The following is a 24,595-nucleotide window of genomic DNA, read 5'->3' as shown; positions in this document are numbered from 1 at the left end:
AAAATATTTTCAATAGAAAAATGAGTTATAAATCAGTTTTCAGAAGATCAAAAAAATCAATGTTTAATACCAACTTTAACTATAAATAAAAAGAATATTGTCATTTCTCCTGTTTTTGCTTCAACATTTATGTCTTCTGCTCTTTGCCTTTTGGAAAAAGTATTGCATTGCAAGGCTGCTGTCTTTTTGGATGAGGAGAAGGATCAAGATCTTCTTTAATGTAACCTCTTTCCATACAAGTCTGAGTGGAAGGAAAACCAACTTCCCAGAAATTCTCTGGTGTGTTGGGTGGAATGTAGCGAAATCGGTGTCTTGAGCAGGAAGCCAACTTCTTTTCTCTTCTGCTGGAAAATCTGCATAATAAATCTCACATTCCTTACATGTGTGTCCAAGCAATTTTTTTCTTTCTTCTTTTTTCCAAACCACCTCAATATGAGGAAAAGTTTGTAAGCTAGTCTCTCTTTCATCATCTTTAAAATATGGCTTCACAAACACTTTCTGTTTGACTTTATCTTGTTTATCACCAGGAGAGTTTGTTTTTTTTGTAGCAGTTGACAACTCCTTCTCTTCATCTGCTACTTAGGGGAAGCTATCCACCAAACAGGATTCATATTCTTCATGTGTAGTCCGATCAAACATATCTTCCAAGCTATCTTTCATTTTTCTTTCTCCATTTGGACTTTTTCCTCCCTTCTGCTCTTGGTTCTTCATTTTTAAAAGCATAGTTTCACTAACCAACATACAGTCCATGTCCACTGTCTTTCCTCCTGCTAATCTTGACTGACTGCCACCCTTTGTATCTACTACAGTAATATCCATTTTATACTGAGAAAGATTTGCTCCTGGATCTATACTCCACTGGATGTTTTCAAAGGATACATCTTAGTTGTTCTGTAGAGACTTTGTTTTAACAATTCTACTGGATTTAACTGAAGAACTGATGCAAGTTCACATGCTCCATGGACTGACCTGGTTTTTATTTTTATAGGCTCACATAAACCAGCACCGTTCATGTCATCAAAAAGATTGTCTGTCTCCAAACTTTCACGTGGACGTAGAGGAATTTTAAAGATAGAATTTTCTTCCTTTATTTGTAACAGTGCTTTATTATCCGGAGATTTACTCAAGGACGGGAGGAGGGACTCCTGTAAACTGCTGGTCTCTTCTGGGGAATCTTTGGTTAATCCACAGCTCCCACTCAAGGCCTTACAGCTTGAGGAAGAGCCCTTTGCGACAGGCTTCAAAACCTCATAAAGGGTCACTTGCCTAAATCCAGTTTTAGAGTTGTCACTTCCTTGGCTTTTCTCTTGTCGCTGAATAGGTGAAAATCGATCAGACAGATCCAGAGGTTTATCCATCACATAGTCTCCATTCATGTAAGAATGACTATCCAGTGGAAAAGGAAAAGCATTTTCTTTATCAAAGGAGGCTTGGGGGCAGCTTACTTCATCTTCACTTTCTTCCTTGATTTTCTTCCTTTTGGTTCGGCCTCCCAGTGATTTCAGGGGTACCACATGTTTACCTTTATCAGTAACTATCTTTTTTTTTTTTTTTTTTTTTTTTGCGGTACTAGGGCCTCTCACCGTTGTGGTCTCTCCCGTTGCGGAGCACAGGCTCCGGACGCGCAGGCTCAGCGGCCATGGCTCACGGGCCCAGCCGCTCCGCGGCATGTGGGATCTTCCTGGACCGGGGCACGAACCCTCGTCCCCTGCATCGGCAGGCGGACTCTCAACCACTGCGCCACCAGGGAAGCCCAGTAACAGTATCTTTAATGTGACCAATACTATCCTGTTCACTTAGGGGTTCACTTGTATTTTTATTTATAAGCATCTGCTTATTAGAAGATGACTCGTTAGTGATCTTGTTCACTTCAGCCCCAAGATTATGATGTGTGAAAAGGGCACCATCTTCAGATTTTCATCTAGGTTTCTCTGATCTAGAATTAGAAGTGTCGCTGAAAGACATTGTTTTCAGATGGTTTTTCTTACCAGTCTCTAAAAGAGAAGGGGACAAACTTGTATTCAAACCTAAACTATTTTTCACATTAGAGGTAGCTCCAAATACAGGAGATGATACCCAAGTAGTCGATTCTTCTTGAGGAGGAGTCTTTGAATTAGAATCTGAAAATCTTAAACCATCTTCACAATTTCTTCTAGATTCCTCAAAAGGTTTTCTGTGATCTCCTTCCACACAGTAGTAGAGCTCATCACCAAGTGGGCTCCTAGGTCCTCGATATTCAGATTCATCTTGAACACTAAGTTCAAGTGTTTCAGCAACAACTGTAGCTAAATTATCAGGAGGATAACTGCTTTTTCCATGTGTGTTAGCCACTGGAGCTTGACTCTGATCACAAGTGTCAGCCACTAGAATTTCACGTTCATTATGTTTATGTTGCGGATGAGGTGAAGACTTTGGTACTTTTCTCCATTCACGTGCACACCCAGAGTGCTTCAGTTTCGTATGTGTTGGTTCTACGTGTCGGACGTGGAGGTTCTCCTTCCTTCACAGCCGGTTAGTGCCAGAAAATGAAAAGGTTGTTGCTGGTGCATCTGGAATAACATCTTCCTCGGATTCAAGATCGGTTGCTTGTTGTGGTTGATCATTCTCAGTTTTCTGCTGCAGCTGTTCAGAAAGCTTTTTATTTTCTTCCTGCATTCTTTTCATTCATAAGCTCTGTGATAAGCTTAAGATTCTGCTGCTGAATATTTTCAAACTCTTGCTGTTTCTTCCGCATATGTTCTTCAGTTACTGCACAGTGATCATGTAAACCTGCTCTTAATCGGTCTTCTAAAATTTTAATGGTTTCATGAAGGACTTTCCGTGGCTCTCTCAGCTGTTGATTTTTGGTGAAGAATTCTTCTAGTCTTAGTGCATCTCGAATCCATTCCTTTTTCAGTTTGGTTACTTTTACTTGTAGACCTTGTACTTCTTTATCATGATACTCCTTTAGTGTTGTCCAAAGATCCTTAAAGTCATTAGATACATCTGCAGAACTAGGGCTTCCACAACTGCTTCCTGAGACGTTCGTCTTGCTTAATATGCTCACACTTCTACTGCCTAATGTTTTCTGACCTTTGCTGTTACATTATACAGGTCTGAAGTTGTCTTTGGCCAGTTCAAATATGGCTTGCAAGATGGCCTCGAGATTCTCGAAAGCCCCATCAGGAAAGCGAGCACGCTATGGGGCAGGGAGGAGACGGCCGTTTGCTTTTCTCCTCATTCCCTCACCAATCTGCCAAACCGCCTGCAGCCGAGCCGCCCCCTCAGGGCAGCCTGCGGTTACCAGAGCTGGGGGAGGGCCCGAGGGCCCTGAATTACCTTTCTGATGATTTTAAGTAAATTAGTATCTCCCGTTTTTCTAGATCTCATATCCACATTTCCTTATGGTAATTACAGCATGTCAGAATGTCTTAAAACAACCAGTCTTTTCAAATTTCCCAACAATGGACTTGATAAACAGAAAAAAATGAACCTAACACAGAAATCACCATACTATTCAATTGAGTCCTCAGCCAGTGATTCATATAATCTGTCAAACATAGCTCATTCTATGTGAAAAAATCTTTCCTATAAGAAAATTTTTCTAAAAAATCCTTCCACAGTAGCACAGTTCATCTTTTGTTTGTGCAAATGTATAAATGATCTGCTTTCCTAAGCCTATAAAATGTGTTCTTCTTTCCAGATGTGGGTGGTTGAACACATCAATCGTTAAGTAATTTGTTAGTTTCTCTGTAGAAGTTCTATCAGCACCTGGTACTCTAACAGATGCTAGTATAGCAATAATGTAATGAGGTTGGTGATGGTCCAAGTTTGGTGTTTGCTTTTCTTTGAGGAATCATAATGGAGAAAAGGAATGTCACAGTTTTCTGGCTGATTAAGCACCAAACAGTCCTGCCCTTTGCCTGGGTTGTAGCATTTTCCAGCATCTTAACATGGCTTGATGACACGTACTTGATAGGATTGTCTCTTTCCTATCAGTCTGCCTTTGAGAATCACTGAATCTGAATTATATGTGTGACTTCTGAACTCGTCTCGGTCCAACTCCATCACGTTAGAGATGAGCAATCTGATGTCCGGAAAGATGAAATGACTGACAGTAATCTTTCAGCTGATCAGTGCTCACGTAGGATGTGAACCTGGGCTCTCAGTCGCGCTGTTACACTTCTCTTTCCGTCCTTTTGCCCTTCTTGAAGCTTAGGTCATGGTCTCATGATCAAGTATAATACTTGATAACTAATGAAGGTTTGTTGTTGAATGTATGAATTAGGTACACCAAAAATAACTTATTTTGCCCTCAAATTTTTTTGAAAAATTTCAACTTTAAGTTAATTTGTAAGACATGTAAAATAAATATACATAACACCTTTTACCTAGGATCATCAATTCTTAATAATTTGTCACATTTTCTTTCTTTCCTTTTTCCTTCCTTCCCCCTTCTTTCCTTTCTTCCCTCCTTCCTTCCTTCCTTCCTTCTTTCCTCCCTCTCTCTTTCTGGACATATATATATACATACATATATATACACACCATATATATGAGACATACATATATACACACAATGTGCATACATACACTTATGTGTATATACATATATATTCATAAGTGCATATATATATTTTCTCTGACATTGAGAAAAAGTTTCAGACATCATGAAAATTCACATCAAGTTCTTTATTGTGTATTTCCTCCACCCATTATCCAAAATTACCATAATGCAATTATCACACTCATGAAAATTAAATTGATACACTACTATTGTCTAATTTATAGTCAGTATTCGAATATCCACTTTTATTCTAGTAATGTATCTTATAGCTATTTCTTTTTCCATCCAATTCCTGATCCAACCAAGGATCAAAATTGCTTTAGTTATCATTCTCTTTTGTACTTTTACACCTAGTAGAGTCCTGCATTTTTTTAAAAGTCCATGACATGGACATTTTTGAAGACTCTAGACCTATTTTTTTTTAACATCTTTATTGGAGTATAATTGCTTTACAATGATGTGTTAGTTTCTGCTTTATAACAAAGTGAACCAGTTATACATATACATCTGTTCCCATATCACTTCCCTTTTGCGTCTCCCTCCCTCCCATCCTCCCTATCCCACACCTCTAGGTGGTCACAAACCACCTAGCTGATCTCCCAGTGCTATGCGGCTGCTTCCCACTAGTTATCTATTTTACGTTTGGTGGTGTATATATGTCCATGCCACTCTCTTACTTCATCCCAGTTTACCCTTCCCCCTCCCCGTATCCTCAAGCCCATGCTCTAGTAGGTCTGTGTCTTTATTCCCGTCTTACCCCTAGGTTCTTCATGACCTTTTTTTAAATGTTTTTTTCTTAGATTCCATATATATGTGTTAGCATGCTGTATTTGTTTTTCTATTTCTGACTTCACTGTATGACAGACTCTAGGTCAATCCACTTCACTACAAATAACTCAATTTCGTTTCTTTTTATGGCTGAGTAATATTCCATTGTATATATGTGCCACATCTTCTTTATCCATTCATCCGTTGACGGACACTTACTTAGGTTGCTTCCACGTCCTGGCTATTGTAAATAATGCTGAAATTAACATTTTGGTACATGACTCTTTTTGAATGATGGGTTTCACAGGGTATATGCCCAGTAGTGGGATTGCTCGGTTGTATGGTCATTCTATTTGTAGTTTTTTAAGGAACCTCCATACTGTTCTCCACAGTAGTTGTATGAATTTACATTCCCACCAACAGTGCAAGAGGGTTCCCTTTACTCCACACCCTCTCCAGCATTTATTGTTTCTAGATATTTTGATGATGGCCATTCTGACCGGTGTGAAATGATATCTCATTGTAGTTTTGATTTGCATTTCTCTAATGATTAGTGATGTTGAGCATTCTTTCATGTGTTTGTTGGCAGTCTTCTTTGGAGAAGACTTTCTTCTTTGGAGAAATGTGTATTTAGGTCTTCTGTCCATTTTTGGATTGGGTTGTTTGCTTTTTTTGTTATTGAGGTGCATGTGCTGCTTGTAAATTTTGGAGATTAATTCTTTGTCAGTTGATTCATTTGCAAATATTTTCTCCCATTCCGAAGGCTGTCTTTGTGTCTTGTTTATGGTTTCCTTTCCTGTGCAAATCTTTTAAGTTTCATTAGGTCCCATTTGTTTATTTTTGTTTTTATTTCCATTTCTCTAGGAGTTGGGTCAAAAAGGATGTTGCTGTGATTTATGTTATAGAGTGTTCTGCCTATGTTTTCCTCTAAGAGTTTGATAGTGTCTGGCCTTATATTTAGGTCTTTAATCCATTTTGAGTTTATTTTTGTGCATGGTGTTAGGGAGAGTTCTAATTTCATACTTTTACATGTACCTGTCCAGTTTTCCCAGCAGCACTTATTGAACAGGCTGTCTTTTCTCCACTGTATATTCTTGCTTCCTTTATCAAAGATAAGGTGACCATATGTGCGTGGGTTTATCTTTGGGCTTTCTATCCTGGTCCATTGATCTATATTTCTGTTTTTGTGCCATTACCATACTGTCTTGATTACTGTAGCTTTGTAGTATAATCTGAAGTCAGGGGGCCTGATTCCTGCAGCTCCATTTTTCGTTCTCAAGATTGCTTTGGGTCTTTTGTGTTTCCATACAAATTGTGAAATTTTTTGTTCTAGTTCTGTGAAAAATTCCAGTGGTAGTTTGATAGGGATTGCACTGAATCTGTAGATTGCTTTGGGTAGTAGAGTCATTTTCACAATGTTGATTCTTCCAATCCAAGAACATGGTATATCTCTCCATCTATTTGTATCATCTTTAATTTCTTTTATCAGTATCTTATAATTTTCTGCATACAGGTCTTTTGTCTCCTTAGGTTGGTTTATTCCTAGATATTTTATTCTTTTTGTTACAATGGTAAATGGGAGTGTTTTCTTGATTTCACTTTTAGATTTTTCATCATTAGTGTATAAGAATGCCAGAGATTTCTGTGCATTGATTTTGTATCCTGCTACTTTACCAAATTCACTGATTAGCTCTAGTAGTTTTCTGGTAGCAGAAAACTTTTATGGCTGTTAGTATTTGCCTTCTGTATTGAGGTGCTCCTATGCTGGGTGCATAAATATTTACAATTGTTATATCTTCTTCTTGGATCGATCCCTTGATCATTATGTAGTGTCCTTCTTTGTCTCTTGTAATAGTCTTTAAAGTATATTTTGTCTGATATGAGAACTGCTACTCCAGCTTTCTTCTGATTTTCATTTGCATGGAATATCTTTTTCCATCCCCTCACTTTCAGTCTGTATGTGTCCCTAGGTCTAAAGTGGGTCTCTTGTAGACAGCATATGTACGGGTCTTGTTTTTGTATCCATTCAGCCAGTCTGTGTGTTTTGGTGGGAGCATTTAATCCATTTACATTCAAGGTAATTATCGATATGTATGTTCCTATTCCCATTTTCTTAATTGTTTGGGGTTTGTTATTGTAGGTTTTTTCCTTCTCTTGTGTTTCTTCCCTAGAGAAGTTCCTTTAGCATTTGTTATAAAGCTGGTTTGGTGGTGCTGAACTGTCTCAGCTTTTGCTTGTCTGTAAAGGTTTTAATTTCTCCATCAAATCTGAATGAGATCCTTGCTGGGTAGAGTAATCTTGGTTGTAGGTTTTTCTCCTTCATCACTTTAATATGTCCTGCCACTTACTTCTGGCTTGCAGAGTTTCTGCTGAAAGTTCAGGTGTTAACCTTTTGGGGATTCCCTTGTGTGTTATTTGTTGTTTTTCCCTTGCTGCTTTTAATATGTTTTCTTTGTACTTAATTTTTGATAGTTTGATTAATATGTGTCTTGGTGTGTTTCTCCTTGGATTTATTCTGTATGGGACTCTCTGTGCTTCCTGGACTTGGTTAACTATTTCCTTTCCCATATTAGGGAAGTTTTCAACTATAATCTTTTCAAATATTTTCTCAGTCCCTTTCTTTTTCTCTTCTTCTTCTGGGACCCCTATGATTTGAATATTGGTGCATTTAATGTTGTCCCAGATGTCTCTGAGACTGTCCTCAGTTCTTTTCATTCTTTTTTCTTAATTCTGCTCTGCAGGAGCTATTTCCACTCTTTTATGTTCCAGGTTACTTATCTGTTCTTCTGCCTCAGTTATTCTGCAATTGATCCCTTCTAGAGTATTTTTAATTTCAGTTATTGTGTTGTTCATTGTTGTTTGTTTGATCTTTAGTTCTAGGTCCTTGTTAAATGTTTCTTCCATTTTGTCTATTCTATTTCCAACATTTTGGATCATCTTTACTATCATTATTCTGAATTCTTTTTCATGTAGACTGCTTATTTCCTCTTCATTTGTTAGGTCTGGTGGGTTTCTACCTTGCTCCTTCATCTGCTGTGTGTTTTTCTGCCTTTTCATTTTGCTTATCTTACTGTGTTTGGGGTCTCCTTTTCACAGGCTGCAGGTTCGTAGTTCCCGTTGTTTTTGGTGTCTGCCCCCAGTGGCTAAGGTTGGTTCAGTGGGTTGTGTAGGCTTCCTGGTGGAGGGGACTAGTGCCTGTGTTCTGGTGGATGAGGCTGGATCTTGTCTTTCTGGTGGGCAGGTCCACGTGTGGTGGTGTGTTTTGGGGTGTCTGTGGCCTTATTATGATTTTAGGCAGCCTCTCTGCTAATTGATGAGGCTCTGTTCCTGTCTTGCTAGTTGTTTGGCATAGGGTGCCCAGCACTGTAGCTTGCTGGTCGTTGAGTGAAGCTGGTTGTTGTTGTTGGTGTTGAGATGGAGATCTCTGGGAGATTTTCACCGTTTGATATTATGTGGAGCTGGGAGGTCTGTTGTGGACCAGTGTCCTGAAGTTGGCTCTCCCACCTCAGAGGCACAGCACTGACTCCTGGCTGGAGCACCAAGAGCCTGTCCTCCACACGGCTCAGAATAAAAGAGAGAAAAAAATAGAAGGAAAGAAAGAAAGAGGATAAAATAAAATAAAATAAAGATAAAATAAAATAAGGTTGTTAATATAAAAATTATCAAGGAAAAAATTTTAAAAAGTAAAAAAAAAAACAAAAAAAACGGACAGACTGAACCCTAGGACAAATGGTGAAAGCAAAGCTATAGACAAATCTCACACAGAAGCATATAGATACACACTCACAGAAAGAGAAAAGGGGAAAAAATAATATATCTTTGCTCCCAAAGTCCACTCCTCAATTTGGGATGACTCGTTGTGTATTCAGGTATTCCACAGATGCAGGTACATCAAGTTGATTGTGGAGCTTTAATCCGCTGCTCCTGAGGCTGCTGGGAGGGATTTCCCTTTCTCTTCTTTGTTCTCACAGCTCCCGGGGCTCAGCTTTGGATTTGGCCCCGCCTCTGCATGTAGGTTGCCGGAGGGCACCTGTTCTTTGCTCAGACAGGACGGGGTTAAAGGAGCCGCTGATTGGGGGCTGTGGCTCACTCAGGCCCGGGGGGGAGAGAGGGGCACGGCGTGAGGGGCGGGCCTGTGGCGGCAGAGGCCGGCGTGACGTTGCAGCAGCCTGAGGCGCGCTGTGCGTTCTTCCGGGGAAGTTGTGCCTGGATTACGGGACCCTGGCAGTGGCGGGCTGCACAGGCTCGCGGGAGGGGCGGTGTGGAGAGTGACCTGTGCTCGCACACAGGCTTCTTGCCCGCGCTTTTAGGCGCGGCTCGCGCCAGTCTCTGGAGCTCATTTAGGCGGTACTCTGAATCCCCTCTCCTCGCGCACCAGGAAACAAAAGAGGTAAGAAAAAGTCTTGTCTCTTCAGCAGCTCCAGACTTTTTCCTGGACTTCCTCCCGGGTAGCTGTGGCGCACTGGCCCCCTGCAGGCTGTGTTCACGCCAGCAACCCCAGTCCTCTCCCTGCGCTCCAACCGAAGCCCGAGCCTCAGCTCCCAGCCCCGCCCGCCCCGGCGGGTGAGCAGACAAGCCTCTCGGGTTGGTGAGTGCTGGTCGGCTCGGATCCTCTGTGCGGGAATCTCCCCGCTTTGCCCTCCGCACCCCTGTGGCTGTGCTCTCCTCTGCGGCTCCGAAGCTTTCCCCCTCCACCACCCGCAGTCTCCGCCCGCGAAGGGGCTTCCTAGTGTGTGGAAAACTTTCCTCCTTCACAGCTCCCTCCCACTAGTGCGGGTCCCGTCCCTATTCTTTTGTCTCTGTTTTTTCTTTTTCCCTACCCTGGGATGTGGGGAGTTTCTTGCCTTTTGGAAGGTCTGAGGTCTTCTGCCAGTGATCAGTGGGTGTTCTACAGGAGCAGTTCCACGTGTAGATGTATTTCTGGTGTATCTGTGGGGAGGAAGGTAATCTCCGCGTCTTACTCTTCCGCCATCTTCTCAAATCTCTCTAGACCATTTTTTTTGTTGTCTGGATTTGTCTGATTTTTTCCTTATGATTAGAATCAGGTTAAACCTTTTTGGCAAGAAACTGCCAAAGTGATATTACATCTTTCTTAGCACATTAATTCAAGTAACACACGATGTCAGCATAACCCATCATTGTTGATGTTAAATTAATCACCTAGTTAAGGTGATGTCTAGTTGATAAGAGCCTTTTAAGCAGTTAAATATTATCTAGATTCTAACTTTGTCATATAGTACCTACCAGATTGTCTATACATTTCAATTTTTATGTTCTGTAAATTTTCAAAATTAAAAATATTGGTTATATAGTAAAAAACTTTATTTTTAGCCTCAAGACTAATTTTTTATATTTTCATCTCCTTTATACCTATTTTTAATATGTTCTGAAGTTTGGAATTCATTATTTGTATGCTTCTGCTTTTTTTTTTTTTTTTTTTGCGGTATGCGTGCCTCTCACTGTTGTGGCCTCTCCCGTTGCGGAGCACAGGCTCTGGACGCGCACGCTCCGCGGCCATGGCTCATGGGCCCAGCCGCTCCGCAGCATGTGGGATTTCCCGGACCGGGGCACGAACCCGTGTCCCCTGCATCGGCAGGTGGACTCTCAACCACTGCGCCACCAGGGAAGCCGTGCTTCTGCTTTTTGATGACAGATTTTTCAGCATTTTAAATATGGTTTTATTTGCTGTTATAGAAGAAAGCATGTCATTTACACAGTTATTTATTTGAGTAGCATCATCATTTCTTCTAACCCAATAAATCAAACATCACTAAATGACTAAGATCTTGACCATGGCTGTAGTCATGACATATTAAGCTTTTCAACCTACTAATAACCTCATAAATTTAATATGCAGAATATGCACAATGAAGTAACTTGTGTTCTGTTAATATTGCATTAAACATCTAGCAATTATTTAATAACATTATGTTCAACTGTGTGATTCCAATTAACAATTAGCATAGGCATTAAAAACACCAATAATTACTGACTTTTTTATAGAGTACAAAAACACTTTGACATCTTCTGAAGTATTTGCCGTATGAAATTATCTCTCATCAGTGTTATATTTTGACCTGTACTTAGTCTAACTAAATTATTTTCACTTGAATCTGATAACGTGAAGTTTTCATAAAAGATAACAATTTGATGTTGCTTGTAACCTCATTCAAATACCATGTTGCCTTGGATAAACGTGTTTGCCAGTGTTTAATTAGGAGTACGCAGCATCATTTTGACAAAAGAAAGCTATTCCAAGAAAGAAAGCATCCCTAAGGCCTTGGTGTTTCTTTTGCATCACACTAATTCTCTTGCCAAGTTGGCTATCTGTCATTCAGGCTGCTTGCCATTGTAGATTCCATGTGTCAGCCTGAATCCGTCTCTTCAACACTGACAAGTTTTTCTTGATCTCAGAGATTGATCAAGGTTTTCACACAGGAAAAGAAATTAATATTTTTTCAGAGTTATTTTTTATTTTTTAGTAAAACCCGGAACTCTAGAAGAATTTATTTGTCAGCAAATTATAATCAACTCTGTCTCTGTGCTTTGACAAAAAAGTGCTATACCTGGAATGCTTTTTCCTGAGGTTTCCAAGTAAAAATTGCTGCCAGATACCTTTTTTTTTTCTTTTTTTTTTGCTAGCTTCCATCATACTACATGCTAATATACCTCATTGAAGAAAGGGCATTAAGTGAGGCCATATGGGAAGCCATTCACTGCTCCATGTTTCTTGTAATGCGCGCAGGTATCCCTGCAGATACAATGTTGTCCCTAATAGTCACATTTAAGCACGACCACCAGGGATGCTCTTCCTATGGAGGAATCACCGTGAAAACTTCTTAACAACCTTGTCAATTTCTAATAAACTATTTCTAAAAGGTAATGTTCTCATGTGGTGTAACCCCATAACAGAATGGAAACAGGCTTAGAGAAATTGAATTTCATGATTTGGAAGGGTTATTTAGTGTAATGTTTCTTAAACCTGAAAGATAATCAGAATCATCTGGGGAGCTCTTCTGAAATAGAGATTATCCAACTGCAGACCTACTGAATCAGAATCTCCAGGAACCTGTGTTTAATTTGTAAAATTTGTTCAGCCTTCTAAGTAAGTTAGGAATGACATAAGGCCTAGCTCAATATGCGCAACCTTTTTTTCACATTATCCCTCACAAGGGAAGTTACCGTATTAATATGGCACACTTGGATAAAGGGCTGGGACGCCTCCAGAGGAGCTCCAGGGTCCAACCAGTTGTACCCAGGCTGGAAGAAGCAGTATATAGGCACATCTATAACACATCTTTGGGTCATCGATATATTCTAACAACCCAGATTAGCTAACAGGAAAACCTAGGAGTAGAAAATAATCTAGAGTGGGCTCACTCCCAGAACAGTGTGATCTTTCAACTCTTCCACTGTTTCTCTGCTTTAAGACAGAATGATATTCAAAGGATTCAAAGAGAAATTTGTAGCTTATGAAGAAAGTTAAGAAAGTGTACTCCTTAGAATTCTTCCTTTTAACAGTGACAGAAACACAGCTCACATTTGAAAAATTAAAAATATATATATATATATATATATATCTCCAATCTCCTGTATATCTGGGTTCTGCTTTCCACTTAGAGTTTCATTTTCAAACAGTCTCTCTCTACATTATCTCAAGAGGGCCACTAGCAGCTCTCAGTGGGACTAGAGCAGGGATGTGGGAGAGAAATATGATGCTCATAGTAAAGAGATGCTAGGTACACCACTATATGTTTATGCTGAGTAGAGAATATGTTATTGCTCAGAGCCCTGTGGCTGATAAGGAAAGAAGGAAAGAGCAAAGCTGTCCTAAATGTTCTAGATACAAAATGGGTTGGGATCCTACAGCAGTGGTTGCCTAGGGAAGGTTTCTTGCTCAGAAGATTTAGACTCTCCTAACTCAGCAAAAACCTTAGCCTATCTGAAAGATTAGGTTAAATCTATAAGAATATTACTTTAAATTAATCTGTGCTTTAAATTTTTATTTATTTCATATAATAGTTATCATTGGTTTTTTTATAAATAAAACATTTTTGTTATACAAAATATATAACACAATAGAAAGCATGCTGTATTTTTCTCTGAAAAATCTGATTTTGTAGAACACAAGGGTGTAATGAAGGCATTAATATTATCCTTGTGGTTCCTCACCCCAATTAAAGGTAATTTACAAAAAAAGGTAATACTGAGCTTTATGAGGACTACTTTGGCATAGATAAATGTAAAATTGCATTAAACATTACTTAACCTGACAGAGTCTTTAGTAGATAAATTATCAAGCTGCTTTTAACTGAATCATCACCACAGGTCACTGTGCCTGGAAATCCCCACCAGGAGGATGACTCCTAACTTCACCAGGCCCTCTTCAAGAGCTCAGCCTGTACAAATGGGTGAGAGGAAACTAGGAGACTGTTAATGAATCAAAATTGTTTTAGTTTGTCGATTTTTGCTATGAAAATCTGACTATGGGACAGTGTAGAACATAATTTGTATAAATTTATCTAATAAAATAGAATACCTGAGATGACTCACAATGAATAAACAAGTCATTCACAATTATTGAGTATTTTTGTATTTTATAATATTGATATTTATGGTGACTTCCTCTAGTTTATCACTTTAGAGGTAAAGTATTTTTGTAAAGCATATGCCAGTTGAAAGTGTTCTTATTGAAACAGTACCATCAAATACCAGAGAACTCTCTTTTAACGTTTCACTACTAATCTTTCCTTTGGGTTTTGCCTGTGGCAGTATGTACAGATTTGCTAGGCAGATCCGGAATAAAATCCCAGCTGATTGACTTTGTTTCCTAAAGTCAGCTTCCTAAACATCAGTTTCATTTTCTATAAAATGTGATCTACAATTTTAATAACTATAATACTACCTATATCACAAGACTCAGAGAATAACATTAGATATTACCTATTACTTGTTCAGTACCATGTGTAATATGTGTTACTTTTAGATATTGATATTATATTAAGCCCTATAAATATTCTTGAAGCCATATCTAAAAAAATCATAAACACATTTCCAAAGATAGAAAACACATCCTTATTTTTAACTTCACCATTTTATTAATACTTCAGACACATCACCTTAGTGATTACACACATTTTTATACCCATGCATTAGTTTATATTATTCTTCCCAGAATCCCATGAGACAAACCTCTCAGGAGACTGGGATAGATTAAGATTGAGTGATTTTTCACACAGTCATTTGGTTATTATAAGACCTATGCTTCTATGACTCTATGGCTCTGTCACCCAAGGTTCTTGAGAGTCCTGCATTTTCTCTGAAATAAAGCAACACAGCTGTTAAAGAAGTATCATCAATCCTGTTCAGGAATCCAATAATATCACATTATATAATAACATAAATCTTCTTTTTTTCAAAGATTTTGTTTTTCTTAAGATGTATTACATACAGGGTCTTAACATGTCTTAAGACATGTTAGATTTCCCTGGTATACTCATTATAATTTAGTCCAATGTAGCATGAAAATATTTTTGACCCTGTGTTGTCTCTAGCATTATCTGTAAATGTTAGAACTACATTAACATTTAACTTTAATTTTAAACTCATTTTGGGAGATACAGTAAGTTAAATATAACGTGTAATTAAATTCAAAACTACATATTGACTACTTTGTAAAACACACGATAGATATTGTGAAAGAAATAGTATTGATTAAATCACATCTAGAAGAAAAAAATAGTGATAAAGAATAGTAGTACAGAAGGAGATTGATTTTAAATAGCAGAACCTGAGAAGGTTTACAGAGGAAGTAGTATGAGTTAGTTATTGAATGACAAGAGGGAAATTCATTTATTCACTTCTTTATTCATCAAATATTGATTAACATCTATTATATTTATTTTCTCATTCATTCAACAAATATTTATTGAGTATGTACTATGCCATTCACTGTCATTGTCACTAGGGATAAGGAAATGAGCAAAGAGATAAGCGTTTTCCTTCAGGTATTATGTATTCCATGGGGCAGGAATAGAAAATAAGTACAGAAATGAATAAATATAAAATAATATAGATATGTAAAACATAAAGCCAAATGCTTTGGAGAGCAATGAAGCAGGATGAAGTGGTCACAGACAATGAATTTTGCTCTCAATCTTAACTGAATTGAAAGTTACCTGGAAAGCTTGTATTTTTATTGTTTTCCAGGTTTATTGAGATAAAAATTGACATATAACAGTGCATAAGTTTAAGGTATACAACGTAATGATTTGATAGATGTATGTATTGTGAAATGATTACAACAAAAATTTAGTTAATATCAATAACATAATCACAATTTTTTCTTGTGATGAGAACTTTTGAGACCCACTCTCAGAGAGTTTAAAATATATAATACATTATTGATAATTATAGTAACTAAGCCATATGTTATACTCCCCAAACTTATTTATCTTATAACTGGAAGTTTGTACTTTTTGACCACATTCACACATTTTCCTTACCTACTACCTCTGGCCCTGGCTACCACCAATCTGTTTTCTGTTTCTATGAGTTTGGGCATTTTAGATTTCACATTTATATAAGGGAGATCATACAATATTTGTCTTTTTCTATCATATTGTTATGCCAGTACCATACTGTTTTGATTATATGTTTGTAATATAGTTCGTTTTGATATAGCTTTATAATGTACTTTGAAATCAGGAGTGATGTTTCCAGATTTGTTCTTCCTCCTCAGGATTGCTGTGGCTAGTCAGAGTCTTTTAAGGTTTCAAAAAGACTTAAGGATTGTTTTTTCTATTTTATGTAAAAAAAAAAAAAATGCCATTGGAATTTTGATAGCAATTGCACTGAATCCGTAGAGACATTTTAACAATATCAATTCCTCTGTTCCATGTTCCTTGAACACAGGGTATCTTTTAATTTATTTGCATCTTCTTCAATTTCTTTCATCAATGTCTTATAGTTTTCAGTGTACAGATCTTTCACCTCCTTACTTACATTTATTCCTAGGCTTTTATTATTTTTAATACTATTATATATGGAATTCTTTTCTTTATTTCTTTTTCACCTAGTTCATTTTCATAGATCATTGTTAGCATAAAGAATTGCAACTGTTTTCTTGTATGTTGATTTTTTATCCTATAACTAAACTGAATTTGTTGATTAGATCTAACTTTTTTTGGTGGAGTCTTTAGGATTTTCTCTATATAAAATCATGTCATCTGAAAACAGAGAAAATTTTACTTCTTTATTTACAATTTGGATGTCTTTTTTTTTTTTTTCTTGCCTGATTCCTCAAGCTAGGGCTTCCAATATTATGTTGAATACGAGTGGTGAGAGTGGCACCCTTGTCTTATTCCTGGTCTTAGAGGAAAAGCTTTTAATCTTTCACCATTGAGTATGATATTAGCTGTGATCTTATCATATATGGACTTTATTATGTTGAGGTATGTTTCTTCTATATCCAGTTTGTTGAGAGGTTTTATTGTGAGTGGATGTTGAATTTTGTCAAATGCCTTTTCTGCATTTATTGAGATGATCATATGGTTTTTATGTTTCATTGTCTTAATGTAATGTATCACATTTATTTTGAACCATGTTTGCATTGCAGTGATGAATCCCACTTGATCATGATGCATGAAATTTTTAATGTGCTGTTAAATTTGCTTTGTTAGTAATTTGTTGAGAATTTTTGAATCTATATTAATCATAGGTATTAGCATCTAGTTTTCTGGCATCTAGTTTTCTTTCCTGTAATGCCCTTATCTGGCTTTGGCATCAGGAGTATTCTCATTAGGAGTATTCTCTCCTCTTCAATTTTTGGAAATATTTGAGAAAGACTGCCGTGAATTCTTATTTAAATGTTTAGTTAAATTCATCAGTGAAACCATATGGTCCTGTGCTTTTTTGTTTGGAGGTTTTTAATTACAAATTCAATCTCCTTATTTGCTTGATTCTGTTTAGATTATCTTCTATTTCTTCATGATTCAGTTTTGGTAAATTGTATATCTCTACAAATCTATCCATTTCTTCTAGGTTCTCCAATCTGTTGGTGTATGGTAATTCACAGTAGTTTCTCATGATCCTTTGTATTTCTGTGGTATCAGTTGTAATATCTCTTCTTTCACTTACAATTTTGTGGATTTTGGTCTTTCTTTTTTCCTTAGTTAGTTTAAAGCTTTGTCGATTTTGTTTATATTTTCAAAGAACCAAATCTTAGTTCTGTTAATATTATCTATGGTTTTCTGTGTTTTATGTTATTTATTTATGTTCTAACTATTATTATTTTCTTTCTTCTGCTAACCTTGGGCCTAATTTGTTCTTCTTTTTGTAGTTCCATTAGGTGTAAAGTTGGGCTGTTTATTTGCCATCTCTCTTTTTTCTTGAGGTATTTTTATTGCTATAATCTTCCCTCTTAGAACTGGTTTTGCTACATTCCATTAATTTTTTTAACATCTTTATTGGAGTATAATTGCTCTACAATGGTGCATTAGCTTCTGCTGTATAAAAAAGTTAATCAGCCATACGCATGCACATATCCCCATACCCCTCCCACCTGCATCTCCCTCCCACCCTCCCTATCCCACCCCTCTAGGTGGTCACAAAGCACCAAACTGATATCCCTGTGCTATGCAGCTGCTTCCCACCAGCCATCCATTCTACATTTGGTAGTGTATATATGTCCATGACACGCTCACCTCATCCCAGCCCACCCTTCCCCCTCCCCATGTCCTGAAAACCACTCTCCACGTCTGCATCTTTATTCATGTCCTGCCCCTGGTTCTTCATAACCATTTTTTTTTTCTTTTTAGATACCATATATATGTGTTAGCATACGGTATTTGTTTTCATTTTCTGACATACTTCACTCTGTATGACAGACTCTAGATTCATCCACCTCACTACAAATAACTCAATTCCGTTTCTTTTTATGGCTGAGTAATATTCCATTGTATATATATGTGCCGTATCTTCTTTATCCATTCATCTGTCGATGGACAGTTAGGCTGCTTCCATGTCCTGGCTATTGTAAATGATGCTGCAGTAAATATTGTGGTACATGACTCTTTTTGAATTATGATTTTCTCAGGGTATATGCCCAGTAGTGGGATTGCTGGGTGTATGGTAGTTCTATTTTTATTATTTTATTATTTTTAAAGAAAACTCCATAATGCTCTCCATAGTGGCTGTATCAATTTACATTCCCACCAATAGTGCAAGAGGGTTCTCTTTTCTCCACACCCTCTCCAACATTTATTGTTTGTAGACTTTTTGATGATGGCAGTTCTGACCGGTGTGAGGTGATACCTCATTGTAGTTTTGATTTGCATTTTTCCAATGACTAGTGATGTTGAGAATCCTTTCATGTGTTTGTTGGCAATCTGTATATCTTCTTTGCAGAAATGTCTATTTAGATCTTCAGTCCATTTCTGGACTGGGTTGTTGATTTTTTTGTTATTGAGCTGCATGAGCTGCTTGTATATTTTGGAGATTAATCCTTTGTCAGTTGCTTTGTTTGCAAATATGTTCTCCCATTCTGAGGGTTGTCTTTTGCTCTTGTTTGCGGTATACTTTGCTGTGCAAAGCTTTTAACTTGAATTAGGTCCTATTTGTTGATTTTTTGTTTTTATTTTCATTACTCTAGGAGGTGGGTCAAAAAAGATCTTGCTGTGATATATGTCATAGAGTGTTCTGCCTATTTTTTCCTCTAAGAGTTTTATAGTGTCTGGCCTTACATTTAGGTCTTTTATCCATTTTGAATTTACTTTTTTGTGTGGTGTTAGGGAGTGTTCTAATTTCATTCTTTTACATGTAGCTGTCCAGTTTTCCCAGCACCACTTATTGAAGAGGCTGTCTTTTCTCTATTGTATATTCTTGCCTCCTTTATCAAAAATAAGGTGACCATATGTGCGTGGGTTTATCTCTGGGCTTTCTATCCTGTTCCATTGATCTATATTTCTGTTTTTGTGCCAGTACCATACTATCTTGATTACTGTAGCTTTGTAGTATAGTCTGAAGTCAGGAAGCCTGATTCCTCCAGCTTCGTTTTTCTTTCTCAAGATTGATTTTGCTATTCAGGGTCTTTTGTGTTTCCATACAAATTGTGAAATATTTTGTTATAATTCTGAGAAAAATGCTATTGGTATCTTGATAGGGATTGCATTGAATCTGTAGATTGCTTTGGGTAGTACAGTCATTTTCACAATGTTGACCCTTCCAATCCAAGAACATGGTATATCTCTTCATCTGTCTGTATCATGTTTAATTTCTTTCATCAGTATCTTATAGCTTTCTGCATACAGGGCTTTTGTCTCCTTATGTAGGTTTATTCCTAGGTATTTTATTCTTTTTGTTGCAGTGGTAAATGGGAGTGTTTCCTTAATTTCTCTTTCAGATTTTCCATCATTAGTGTATAAGAATGCAAGAAATTTATGTGCATTAATTTTCTATCCTGCTACTTTACCAAATTCATTGATTAGCTCTAGTAGTTTCCTGGTAGCATCTTTAGGATTCTCTATGTATAGTGTCATGTTCTCTGCACACAGTGACAGTTTTACTTCTTCTTTTCCAAATTGGATTCCATTTATTTCTTTTTCTTCTCTGATTGGGGTGGCTAAAACTTCCGAAACTATGTTGAATAATAGTGGTGAGAATGGGCAACCTTATCTTGTTCCTGATCTTAGTGGAAATGATTTTAGTTTTTCACCATTGAGAACGATGTTGGCTGTGAGTTTGTCATATATGGCCTTTATTATGTTGAGGTCAGTTCCCTCTATGCCTACTTTCTCGAGGATTTTTACCATAAATGGGTGTTCAATTTTGTTGAAAGCTTTTTCTGCATCTATTGAGATGATCATATGGTTTATCTGCTTCAATATGTTAATATGGTTTATCACATTGATTAATTTGTGTTTATTGAAGAACTCTTGCATTCCTGGGAGAAACCCCACTTGATCTGGTGTATGATCCATTTAATGTGCTGTTGGATTCTGTTTGCTAGTATTTTGTTGAGGATTTTGCATCTATGTTTATCAGTGATATTGGCCTGTAGTTTTCATTTTGGGAACATCTTTGTCTGGTTTTCGTATCAGGGTGATGGTGGCCTCGTAGAATGAGTTTGGGAGTGTTCCTCCCTCAGCTATATTTTGGAAGTGTTTGAGAAGGATAAGTGTTAGCTTTCCTCTAACTGTTTGATGGAATTTGCCTGTGAAGCCCTCTGGTTGGGCTTTTGTTTGTTGGAAGATTTTTAATCACAGTTTCAATTTCAGTGCTTGTGATTGGTCTGTTGATATTTTCTATTTCTTCCTGGTTCAGTCTTGGCAGGTTGTGCATTTCTAAGAATTTTTTCATTTCTTCCAGGTTGTCCATTTTATTGGCATAGAGTTGCTTGGAGTAATCTGTCATGATCCTTTGTATTTCTGCAGTGTCAGTTGTTACTTCTCCTTTTTCATTTCTAATTCTGTTGATTTGAGTCGTCTCCCTTTTTCTCTTGATGAGTCTGGCTAATGGTTTATCAATTTTGTTTATCTTCTCAAACAACCAGCTTTTATTTTTATTGATCTTTGCTATCATTTCCTTCATTGCTTTTTCATTTATTTCTTATCTGATCTTTATGATTTCTTTCCTTCTGCTAACTTTGAGGTTTTTTTTTTTGTTCTTCTTTCTCTGATTGCTTTAGGTATAAGGTCAGGTTGTTTATTTGAGATTTTTCTTGTTTCTTGAGGTAGGATTTTATTGCTATAAACTTCCCACTTAGAACTGCTTTTGCTGTGTCCCATAGGTTTTGGGTCATCCTCTTTTCATTGTCATTTGTTTCTAGCTATTTTTTGATTTCCTCTTTGGTTTCTTCAGTGATCTCTTGGTTATTTAATAGTGTATTGTTTAGCTTCCATGTGTTTGTATTTTTACAGTTTTTTTCCTGTAATTGATATCTGGTCTTATTGAGTTGTGGTTGGAAAAGATACTTGATATAATTTCAATTTTCTTAAGTTTACCAAGGCCTGATTTGTGACCCAAGATATGATCTTTCTTGGAGAATGTTCCATGAGCACTTGAGAAGAACGTGTATTCCATTGTTTTTGGATGGAATGTCCTATAAATATCAATTAAGTCCATCTTGTTTAATGTGTCATTTAAAGCTGTGTTTCCTTATTTATTTTCATTCTGCATGATCTGTCCATTGGTGAAAGTGGGGTGTTAATGTTCCCTACTGTCATTGTGTTACTGTCAATTCCCCTTTTATGGCTGTTAGTATTTGCCTTATGTATTGAGTTGCTCCTATGTTGGGTGCATAAATATTTACAATTGTTATGTTTCCTTCTTGAAATGATCCCTTTATCATTATGTGGTGTCCTTATTTGTCTCTTGTAATAGTCTTTATTTTAAAGTCTATTTTGTCTGATATGAGAATTGCTACTCCAGCTTTCTTTTGATTTCCATTTGCATGGAATATCTTTTTCCATCCCCTCACTTTCAGTCTGTATGTGTCCTTAGGTCTGAAGTGGGTCTCTTGTAGATAGCATATATATGGGTCTTGTTTTTGTATCAATTCACCCAGTCTATATCTTTTGGTGGGAACACTTAATCCATTTACATTTAAGCTTACTATCTATATGTATGTTCCTATTGCCATTTTCTTTATTGTTTTGTGTTTGTTATTGTAGGTCTTTTCCTTCTCTTGTGTTTCCTGCCTAGAGAACTTCCTTTTGCATTTGTTGTAAAGCTGGTTTGGTGGTGCTGAATTCTCTTAGCCTTTGCTTGTCTGTAAAGGTTTTAATATCTCCATCAAATCTGAATGAGATCCTTACTGGGTAGAGTAATCTTGGTTGTAGGTTTTTCCCTTTCATCACTTTAAATATGTCCTGCCACACCCTTCTGGCATGCAGAGTTTCTGCTGAGAAATCAGCTGTTAACCTTATGGGGATTCCCTTGTATGTTATTTGTTGCTTTTCCCTTGCCACTTTTAATATTTTTTCTTTGTATTTAGTTTTTGATAGTTTGATTAATATGTATCTTGGCATGTTTTTCCTTAGATTTACCCTGTATGGGACTCTCTGTGCTTCTTGGACTTGATTGACTATTTCCTTTCCCATATTAGGCAAGTTTTCAACTATAATCTTTTCAAATATTTTCTCAGACCCTTTCTTTTTCTCTTCTTCTTCTGGGACCCCTATAATTCGAATGTTGGTGCATTTAACGTCCCAGAGGTCTCTGAGACTGTCCTCAATTGTTTTCATTCTTTTTTCTTTATTCTGCTCTGTGGTAGTTATTTCCACTATTTTATCTTCCAGGTCACTTATCTGTTCTTCCGCCTCAGTTATTCTGCTACTGATTCCTTCTAGAGAGTTTTCATTTCACTTATTGTGTTGTTCACCATTGTTTGTTTGCTCTGTATTTCTTCTAGGTCCTTGTTACATGTTTCTTGTGTTTTCTCCATTCTATTTCCAAGATTTTGGATCATCTTTACTATCATTACTCTGTATTCTTTTTCAGGTAGAGTACCTATTTCCTCCTCATTGGTTTGCTGCATTTTTACCTTGCTCCTTCATCTGCTGCGTATTTCTCTGTCTTCTCATTTTGCTTAACTTACTGTATTTGGGGTCTCCTTTTCGCAGGCCACATGTTTGGCGTTCCATTGTTTTTGATGTCTGACCCCAGTGGGGAAGGTTGGTTCAGTGGGTTGTGTAAGCTTCCTGGTGGAAGGGACTTGTGCCTGTGTTCTGGTGGATGAGGCTTTCTGGTTGGCAGGACTATGTCTGGTGGTGTGTTTTGGGGTGTCTGTGGACTTAGTATGATTTTAGGCAGCCTTTCTTCTAATGGGTGGGGTTGTGTTCCTCTCTTGCTAGTTGTTTGGCTTAGGGTGTCCATCACTGGAGCTTGCTGGTCATTGTGTGGAGCTGGGTCTTAGCATTGAGATGGAGATCTCCGGGAGAGCTCTCACTGACTGATATCACGTGGGGCCGGGAGGTCTCTGGTGGACCAATGTCCTGAATTCAGGTCTCCCACCTCAGAGGTTCAGGCCTGACAGCTGGCCGGAGTACCAAGACCCTGTCAACCACATGGCTGTAGAAGATGGGCTATGAGTTGGGTGTCAGCCACTGCCCTGTTGTAGGTCTGTCTCAGCTGTCTCCAAAGATCACCCAGATACACTGGGTTATTACACCATTCCTCAGAACTCGCACATGCCAGTCTGGGATCTGTAGATGTCCTCCTGATACTCTTCACTGAAATACCTTGCATTCATGGTGGTGAGAGATATGCTAGTAGTGTTGGTTCTCTTCAGTTCAGAGACTGGGACAGTCTGAGCCTTCATGTGGCCAAGTCAGGAGCAGCTGGCCAACAATCCCAAAGTGATAACATGTCAGATTCCAAGAAGGCTTTCTGCAGCACCTGAGCAGTAGTCCCAAGCAGCTGCTCCTCTCAGCTGTAGTACTCTGACCAGGGAACTTGGTGGGACCCTCAAACGAGGATTTCTGCTGGCCCTAGAGCCTGACTTGCCCACCCAGGCAAGGAGCTGAGGAGAGCATCTCCCCGCCCTGTCTCACCAGAGGAGTGGACACCTGCTATATTCCATTAATTTTGATGTGTGGTGTTTCCATTTTCATTTGTCTCAAGATACTTTTTTGTTTCCCTTCGACTTCTTTGATCATTGATTTTTCATGTGTGTGTTTAATTTCCACACATTTACTAACTTTCCAGTTTTTCTCCTGTTATTGATTTCTAGTTTCTCACCATTGTGGTTATAAAAAAAATTTGGTATGATTGCAGTTTCTTAAATTTGCTAACCGTTGTTTGTGGTTTAACATATAATCTATACTAGAAAATTTCCTGTGTGTACTTGAGAAGAATATGTATTCTGCTGCTTTTAGATTGCATATTTTGTTTACTAGATCCATTTGGTCTATAGTGTTATTCAATTCCTCTGTTTCCTCATTGCTTTTCTGTCTGAATGATCTATGCATTATTGAGATTGGGGTATTAAAGTCTCAATTATTATTGTGTTGCTATTTATTTCCCCTTTTAATTCTATTAGTATTCGCTTTATATATCTCTTATATTGGGTTCATAAATATTTAAAATTTTTATATCTTATTGATGGATTGATTACTTTACTATTTTATAGTGACCTTCTGTTTCTGTTCTGAACATTTTTAGGTAAAGTTTATTGTGTCTGATATAAGTATAGGTAACAAGGACTTAACAAGAATTTTGTTAAGTCCTTGCTTTCCTTTGGTTACCATTTGCTTAAAATATCTTTTTTTATCCCTTCACTCT

The 24,595-nt window shown here is 37.5% G+C and overlaps 1 long non-coding RNA gene and 1 pseudogene across 1 annotated transcript in view; one reads left to right on the top strand and one right to left on the bottom strand.

The window, feature by feature from the left end:
* LOC141276072 (uncharacterized) overlaps nt 1-24,595 on the top strand; it is a 46,939-nt gene that overhangs the window by 11,086 nt on the left and 11,258 nt on the right. The gene's annotated exons all lie outside the window — the stretch shown is intronic.
* LOC109548975 (DNA endonuclease RBBP8-like) lies at nt 128-23,633 on the bottom strand (annotated as a pseudogene).

Source organism: Tursiops truncatus, chromosome 12 (genome assembly GCF_011762595.2).
Source record: "Tursiops truncatus isolate mTurTru1 chromosome 12, mTurTru1.mat.Y, whole genome shotgun sequence".
Lineage (NCBI taxonomy): Eukaryota > Metazoa > Chordata > Mammalia > Artiodactyla > Delphinidae > Tursiops > Tursiops truncatus.
This window is presented reverse-complemented; position numbering and strand designations above follow the sequence as displayed.